Here is an 8,939-nt window from a genome sequence, read left to right as displayed (position 1 = left end):
AAAGCCGTTATCTACCAAGCTAACCTTCTGCTGTGTTTCTTCCGGGTTCCAGCGTCTGGGTCGCTACGTGTTCTGTAATCATGACACCCTGTGCGATTGGAATTATATTATTTGCGTCAACAGTTGGAGAGTTCTGATGGTCTAAAGAATGTCAACACTGGATCTGAGGGTGTATTCAGACTGGACACATTTGGTTCGCTTAAAGTGAACCAGAGTTTGTTTTCTTTGATAATATGGAACAAAGTTTTGGTCTGAATATGCGCAAACGCACCCCGGTCCAGGACCAGGAAATGCTCTTGGGCCTGTTTTCTGAGGTGGGCCTTCCTTCATTTTAGGCCTTCTGGACTGAGCTTCCTCAGTCTGAATGCAATCCACTCCAAGACCAAAATAACTGAACAAAACGGCCACCGTAGCCAGGGGTCATGTAATGTAAACACATTAGGAATAAGGTGATCGGACCGTGGAAAATGTAAAGCATCATAAAATGGAAGCTGTTGGTCCAACTGATTACTTGTTTGAGCATTAGTGTTAACACTGCTAAAACATTTCTTACTGGCTTTTCTGTCTCGTTTGGAGGCACACATGTGGGGCTGTCGTGACGTCATAGTATCGTTGTGCCTTAACAGAATTGTCTTAAACACAATGCTATAACACCACAACTATGAGACACAGCAGCTCATTGGGATGTGGTTGGAGGAGTTCAGGCTCATTAAAACAACTTTTAAGGTGATCCACATTGCTTCCCACTGTTTTCCTGTCAATCTATATGTCACAAACACTCATTAGCGTAACTCTAGCCATAGCGCCCCCAGGAAATGTCTTGAAGCATGCCTCCACTGTACCAAAGCTGCAGTAAAAAGTGTTGAACCTGGTTTTCAAACAGATGCTCAAAATTGATCAGTGAAATAAAAAGTTTGTCTAAGTGAAAATTCTAGCAAACCACAGCACCGCAGCGCCTTCGTCTTTCTCTTTTTGCTTTTGACTCACCTCTGTAACTGCTGGCCAATGACAGAGGAGATCTTTAGTCACATGGTTTTGTTTACAAGTTTTGGTCCGAAGCAGAAATCTCCGGTAGATACCAGTCTGAATATAGACTAAATGCAATCTTCAGGACCAGATCCAGAACAAAAAGTGGACTCGATCTGAACCAACTGACTTTGCCAGTCTGAATACACCCTAAAGCTCCTGAGTAAAAGAGGGAAAAATACATTTTCCTTTCTAACTTGTATCATGAAAACACATATGAACTCTAGAAAAACCTTTAATTGACTGGAGGTGAATCACGGTGTCAAACATGACTTTAGTGTCATCTGTTCAAAAGTCGTAATACCAGACCTTTCTCTTTATGGTAAAGAAAAGACACCGTCTCTATGCAACCATTCCTAACAAGGTACATACAAACTGAAACATGTCGATCTGAAATATATCCTTTTTATCAACTTTCCAGAGTGTGATGCTTGAAAACAACTTTGTTAAATCAGAAAGCAGCAATTAATGCTGACCTTCTTTGTAAACTGCTAAAACCTTTACTTTGGTCAGGATTTAAGCATTTGATTTTCATCAGTATTTACTTTTTAGAAATACAAAACATATATAGAAGCTGACATTGATGCATTACTGATGCAAATTCAACAATTATGATGTGTGAAACTTTTTGACATAATTTCAACATTTTGATTTAAGCTTTCATAAATCAGCAACAATGAGAAATGATAAACATCTATTATTAGCATAAACTGTCTTTTTAGTATGTGCGTTAAGCAAAACTGTCAAACGTTTTTGAATTGATTTCAGACTTTGCAGTCATTTGCTTGCAATTACTTTGTTGGGGAGGGTGAAAATCAAGACTGATGAAAGAGGAAAATGTGCTTGATCAAATCAAGGCATCATGTAAATAACTGTCAGAGTGTTATTACTGTGTTTGTTTAAACATTTGCTACTCTGGAGGCCACTTTGACAACTAAGCGCTCACACTCAAAGCTCTAAAGAGAAAGTGTGAGTGTTTGGATGTGTTAATGTGAATTTATTTTTCTTGCACCTGTTTTGTTTTTAGTGTTTTTTGTATATATATATTTTTTTTAATAATTGTGCAATGTATTTATCCATTAAAGCTCTAAAAGTCTATTTTTTTAATAATCTAAAATATATATATATATATTTTAAAGAAATTGTTAAAATGTTCATTTAAAATGAATTTGGGCTTTTCTTAACAAAACCTGAAACTGTTTAAATTCAAATGATGCATTTAGCTTGTGTGAGTTTGTGTTGAAAGTGTGAAAAGAAAAAGGTTTGTGTGGTGGGTTTTGTTGTCGATGAGGTTGAGCCTCTCTTCAGACTGAGAGGAGTCCGGGACAGGAACACTTCACCACTTCTCATTCATTTCCTTTTGTCAACACATACTCACACTTACCTAAGTGGCTTCCTCTTGGTCCTAGGTTGTTTCAAATCAAAAATAAATGGAGCCAGGCGCAGTTCACCAAGCAGCCACAAGCAATTTTTGGCCAGGAAAGGAAAGTCTAAACAGTGTGTAGTCTCATGATTTTATAATTTTTCTTTGCCTCAGAAAATGAGGAATTCATCCAAGATATCTCAAAAATATGAGAAAACTAACTTGATAGTTGGTTTAACCTTGCCATTGAGGCGTTGGAGTACCAGATTTAACTGTCAATCGATAAATCACAACCTCATTAGGAGGAAAATCTAAATAAAAAGTGAGACGTAACCCTTTAAACAGACTTGGCTCCAACAACTTAAGTTTTTTAATGGGCTTCAAACCGGAAGTCAACCTTTCCTGCTCTCCTTCACTACTTTACAGACATTGAACCCTCCAAAATATAGTCTAAGTTGCAAAGATTAAACTCATCAAGTATTGATAAAATGATGGCCTCTAAAGAGTGTCGTTCAAAAACTGTTCCAACCATGAAGGAAAAAGAGAAACACGTGCAATTGTGATGCAGATGAAATGCAAAGCATGAAGCCTGAAGCATGCAAAATGACACTTCATCATCCCCTCCCCAACCAGTCATGTGGGCAAAAAATGCTTTTAAAAGGTATTCTTGAGTGAAGACATTCAAAGAACCAGCCAGCTTGTATTTTCTCTCTACAAACTTCTGTAGTTTATAGAGTTATGAGAATTTCAAATAAACTTAAACCGTGCTGCAGACTACTGTGTGATCAGTCAGCAGAACCAGCAAGCTTCTAATGATAGCTTTTTCCTTGAGCCACAGACTAAATTTAAGCCCTGCTGGGTGAACCAAGTCATCAACCACTTAGCCCTTGTTGGACCCTCCCCCATGTGAATGAAAAAAACCTTTATTTGAAAAGCGGGAATGCAGAAATCGCTCTTAGAGAGAACCAGTACGTTTTTTATTTTAATAACAAGGATTTATTTCTGGTACAAAACGGTGTCTTATCACACAGGATGTTTGGACATTTCTGCAGAATAGAGAGGAACTTATCTCGGTATGTTTTCAGAAAAAATGTCTGTTCCTTCCCAACATTCATCTTCTTAAAATGCAGCTGTCATCTCTCTGGAAGAGGAAGCAGACTCAGGGGTTTAAAGAAAGGCATTAGATCACATTAGAGAGTGCATCTCTCTGTGTGTGAGTGCGCTCGCCGCCGCAGGGCACCAGGTGTGTTCACCTGTCTGCCAGTCACATGCTTTCAAAAAGAATGGAGCACAGATGCGGCACTCGAGATGTCCACAGATCGGATTACAGCACGAAGACTCAAAACTCTCCATGAAAGCGTGCAGGAGGGCATATGGGAGGAGCAGCGAGGGCTCCAGGCCAGCGTGAAGGCTGCAGAGGAGAAGGGAGAGGCATGATTGATGGCCGACTTTAGGAAGTTGTGTTACAGGTAGCTGCAGGACATAGGAACTCTGATGGTTTAATGGATGACAGAACGGTGGAAAGATGAAAAAAGAACAATTAGATTAAAAAAATGAAGAGACGGGGAAAAGAAGGAGAGGATGTTTGGATTTTGATCCTCATCTTTGCCATTTTTAGCCAAAAAAACGGTTGTTTTCTAGAACATAGTTTCTGCAGAGCGACAGGAGTTCATTAGAAATTCATCTCTGGGACCATTCACATGGGGCAACCCCGCCCCCCTACCCGTTAGTCGTCTACAAGTCAATGCATCAGAATCGAACAGAGCAGGGAGTCCAGCACATTTCTCTACGAAGCAAATACAATCTTTTTCCAACAACATTTTTTGTCTGCTCCCAATTCACAATGATTTAAATAAATAAATACTCAGAGATGTAATTTTAAACCTAATCATATCAGAAAAATGCCTCAAGAACTTGTTAAAAACTCAATTTTTGAGTCTCTGGTTAAGTCCCTCCCACCGTTCTCTTAATGTTTCCCCTCTAAACTTCCTCTTGAAGCAACTTCAACAAAGTGAAAAAAACAGTGTTTAAATGAGACATCAAAAGAGACAAAAAACCCAAAAGTCAACACGGATCAGGAACACCAAGAGGAAGAGGATCTTATAAAAGAAGGGGGTTGAGGAGGTGGAGGGGTTCTTGAGCAAATGTGATCTAACTCCAAACATTTTATTTTCCAAGACCACAATTTCCTGTTTTCCCAGGCGATTAAAGTGAAGTGTAAGCCTGGGGGAGTCACGGCACGGTCATGTTTCCTCCTGCTCTTTAAAGAGGCAAGAAGAAAAGACTGAGACAAGACCCAACTCCTTTGAGCTGAGCCGATTATTACATATGAGCTGCCGAGTTTGTGAGGAGCAGATTGTTTCAATTAGTCTCCTGGATCTCGGTTGCTAAAATGTGTGGTGTAAGCGTTGTAACATGAGTATTCCCAGAATGCACTTTATTTTTTACATTTATCTTGCTTTATAGTAAAATATATTCAGTGTGATTGAGAGGGTGAATTGAAGCACATGTTAAGTCTTTACACCTGAATTCCTCAGTTAGTCTGTCTTGTATTGACAAGGTGTGAAGCCTCACCTGGGGCCTTTTCCAAAATGCTTGGTTACAATGTGGTCAACTCTGAACTCAGGATGAATAAACGGTGAGCATGTCTGTTCCATAAACAGCTGACATGAGTTAAGTCAAATACGAGTTCCTTCCTTAGCCCTATGACTCCTCCCTATTGCTCCAGTTGTAGTGGCATTTGAAGCTGTAATGGTGTCCAAAAGTGTTTTTTTAAGGAGGAGCCATAGTGACTTAGAGGTGAGTATCTAGTTAGCTTGTGGTGCAATGGAGAGGAGCAATTCTTCACCTGGGTGTGCAGAATTTACGTACAAATGTAAGGAAGCATGAATTAATACATTTCTAAGATTGGAGGTAGAGCAAGTTTTACAGGTGAATGTCTAAAGACTGTAGGACGATGTTCCACCTTGGTTTCCTCTCAAGCTACAGACACACTGGGTGAATCTCACAACTCTTTCTCCAGACTTTTTCTCTCACAGCTCTATTCTGATACATGAAAAACTTGGTGCAATTATCAATGTGTCTTCCACTATCAATTTACCCTTCGGTTAATCAAAGGGGACATTATTCATGTGTTACTACCATGTCCGAGCTCCTGATTGGTCAAAGTTTAACCTGGCTTAATCTATCAAACTTTATTTATAAAGAAAAAAGCTCTTTTCATGTATTGCACCTCAAAGTGCTTTACAATTAAAAAAGAAAAAAAATAAAAAATAAAAAAAGAGAAAAACTTTAATTGGGTGTTTAATGGACTTTGTACATTGAGTCCAAAAACGGTCTTAAAAACTTTGGTTGTGACAGGTGAATGCAAGAGTTTTGAACACATAACCCTGAAATGCACATAGAACGTTCATTAGAAGTGGCTGCATGAATGTGTGTTGCTGAGTGCGGTTTGAACTCAGCTTAAGATAAGTTTTAAAATAATTCTACAGGAAGGACCAGACTCAAAAGTTATTGCTCCTGAAACTCTCCTTACCTGTACTGTTTTCCTCTTTAAGTTGCCATGGCGATGTGTCTTTACCCAATTTGAGCCTTTCAACACAAGATTACTGCTGAGATTTTAGCATAATTATTGAAGCGTATTCCACACGGGATCATTCTGAGGCTACAGATTTGACCACATTTTTAATTCTCAAGAGCCTTATGTAACAAAAACAACCCAACCTCTGGAAGCTTCTGTCATTAGAATGTAGAGGTTAAAAAGCACAAAGCAAATGTTCCAGATTAGTTAATGATCAGTCTGTTCGAACAAATGCAGACAACTGTTGTTTTTCAACAGTCTGCGAAGGGTTAGAAGGTCACTGCAGAACAATCTGCTGTCTCTCTACAAAAGATTCTCCACAAATGGAAAACATTTGTGACGATTCCATTCTGCCTTTGAGCAATTTATGTGAGAAATCTGGCCGTCAACCTCTGGGGGCCAGACGAAGGTAAAGAAAGGTGTGTCAGAGACAATCTAAAGTAAGATGAGAACCTTTCATCTTCATGCAGAAAGGTGTGTGAAAAACAGTTTATATGACAGCAATTTACGGCTAAGTTTCCTTCAGGTGTTTTTAAGGTTCTTGGAAGGCAGTGGTGCAGAAGTAGAGCGGTCAACCTCTGTTCGGAAGATTGCAGGTTCAGTTCCTACATTGTCTGTGTCGAAGTGTCCTTGGGCAAGACACTGAACCCCCACATTGCTCCTGGTGGTTATAGGTGTGCACTAGTGCTACGCCTGATTTACATCATCTCTGTTATGTCTGCGTCTGATATCCGTCCCTCAGCAACGCAACACAAGCTTTAACTGGAGTTCAATCGCAGGAGTCCATCAATGCGCTAAGTTTACAGTAAAAAGCTGAAGAAACAGGTAACGTGTCTGGATTTTAACTATTTTTTTAACCCTTTAACACAGGAGCTCCACTGTTTATGTTCTTTGATTTATTGTTTTTTTAATTGTTAACATGATCAACGTAATTCCAGCAGATTCTAAAGTAGAAAAGCGGCACGAGCCGCTTAACAAAGTGCTGGAATGATTGTGTTAAGGGTTGAAAAGTTACCGTGTTGTAAAGGTTTTGTGTTTAAGCATCATTGACGACCCCTCTGGTGTTAAAGGATTAATATAAAAATGTCTATTGTACTCTCAAAATTCAACTACAACAATATATTTTAAATAACGTATTCACATTATAACTAGGGCTGTCGATGTTAACGTCTGTGATTATTTTAAAAAAATTAACAAATTAATATTTAATAAGCAACCGTTGTCTGCTTTGTGTTGGACGATCAGTTTTCCACGGCGTGCATTAATTTCTGAAAATGCAAACTTCATCAGGCATTATCTCAAAAGAACCGTGGTCTCATACAAAAGAAATAAATATGCAACCTATTTTCAGTATTTTATTCTCATATTTTTGGTTTAGATTGCTTTTTCACAAAAAGCGGACTATTTGATTCGCAGCTGAGCATATGCTAATTATCACGATTGGTTAAATAAAGTATAAGTTTAGAGAGAAAGTTCACCTGTTCCTGCTTGTTTTTGTCCAGTTTGTATTAAAGAAACCTGTATAGTGATATAGAATATTTGGGCTATGTGACTGAAACCTTTGTTTTTAGGTGTGCATCATAGACATATGTTGGGCATCCACACCCAGTAGCCAATCAGAAACGAGTATTCACTCAGACCATGACAATGTTATATTTCTTTCATCTTTGTTTTCTTGGAGTAATACTGCAGACATAAACGTCTTTGGAGTTCTTCTTATCTTACTTTTGATGTAATTTGAGCTCACAAATTAAGGGATATCTGAGTTAACAGTTTATAAATTTGAAAATTTCAGACAGTAAAAATGAAGTGATACATTTTCTCTCTGTTCAAAAGCTCCATATTGTCATATAAATGTACCTAGTAAAACATTGTAATTATTTGTGTTTAATCACATTCTAAAAGTGTGATTATTTTTTTAATATATTGACAGAATTAGTTATGACCCATGTTAACAGCACGGATAAAACGAGGGTCAAAATTAAACATACTTAAAGACCCATTTTTGATGACTTTGTATATTAAGTGATTATTTTTATTCTCTTTTTTCATTTGAAGCCCATAAGAGACTAAAAGTTAACTTTTCGGATGTGTGACGCCATTCAAAACCATACCAGTGAATTTGTTTTTCTTTAAACAAACAAAACTGAATGTAAGACAACAAAGCTTGTACCTCCTCACTCGACAGGCACGCCAGCCCACGAGGTGAGTCACTAAATGTGTGGTTCAGAGCGGCGAGCATCACTTCTCTTTTGTCTGAGCTGCTCCAATAAGCCGTCAGAAGGACGCAATGAGTCGTCGAAAGAGGAAACTTTAGTCATTTCGTCGTGGAAGATGAGCCCCAACGCGTATTTGGTGATCCAATTTTCTGTAATAAGTCAGCGGCTTGGTACCGGCAGTAAATGACGATGCGTCTGGTTTTTAATATCAGCGTTCTTGCTTAGATAAAAGGACATATGGAAATCCTCGGAGGCCCCTCTTATCAGATCTATTCCTTTATTGGAGATTCTCTGTTGCCTCCTCGTCTAGCTTCACCCCTTTTTATCTCTCTCATTTCATCTGTCTCCTTCCATTCACTCACTCAGCATCTCCTGCGACAACACATTGAAGCTGCTCCATTTCTATCACAAATCATGAATAAAAGTGTTTTTTTTTTCTGACTCAAAAATCAGACCTAAAAGAGCGATGAAGACTTCTCCTGAAAAGAGACTTTACCTCCATCGTTTTCTCTCCTGTCTGTCATATCAGTCAGTTCCCTCCCCTCTCGCAGTGTGTAATTGTGTCCCTGAATATGTGAACGTTTACGTGCCCAAGGGAAAACCCCAAAAGTTGGCCCCATGACAAGTGACCCCCCCCTCCAGCTCCTCCTCACAGCAGAAAGGATGGAGAAAAGCAGACACAAAAAGAAGGGACAGAGTGAAGAAAGAGAGCAGGGAAGGAGGGCAAGGCCAGCTGTAAGCAGCACAATGC

At 38.9% G+C, this 8,939-nt stretch overlaps 1 long non-coding RNA gene across 1 annotated transcript in view; it reads right to left on the bottom strand.

Annotated features, from left to right (window-relative positions):
- LOC112160477 overlaps positions 1–6,315 on the bottom strand; it is a 9,225-nt gene extending 2,910 nt beyond the window's left edge. The window contains exon 1 of the long non-coding RNA XR_002921674.2: positions 5,925–6,315. This is a non-coding gene — a long non-coding RNA (uncharacterized LOC112160477). The remainder of the gene's footprint in view (positions 1–5,924) is intronic.
- Positions 6,316–8,939: the final 2,624 nt, after the last annotated feature.

Source organism: Oryzias melastigma, linkage group LG11 (assembly GCF_002922805.2).
Source record: "Oryzias melastigma strain HK-1 linkage group LG11, ASM292280v2, whole genome shotgun sequence".
Taxonomy (NCBI): Eukaryota; Metazoa; Chordata; class Actinopteri; order Beloniformes; family Adrianichthyidae; genus Oryzias; species Oryzias melastigma.
This window is presented reverse-complemented; position numbering and strand designations above follow the sequence as displayed.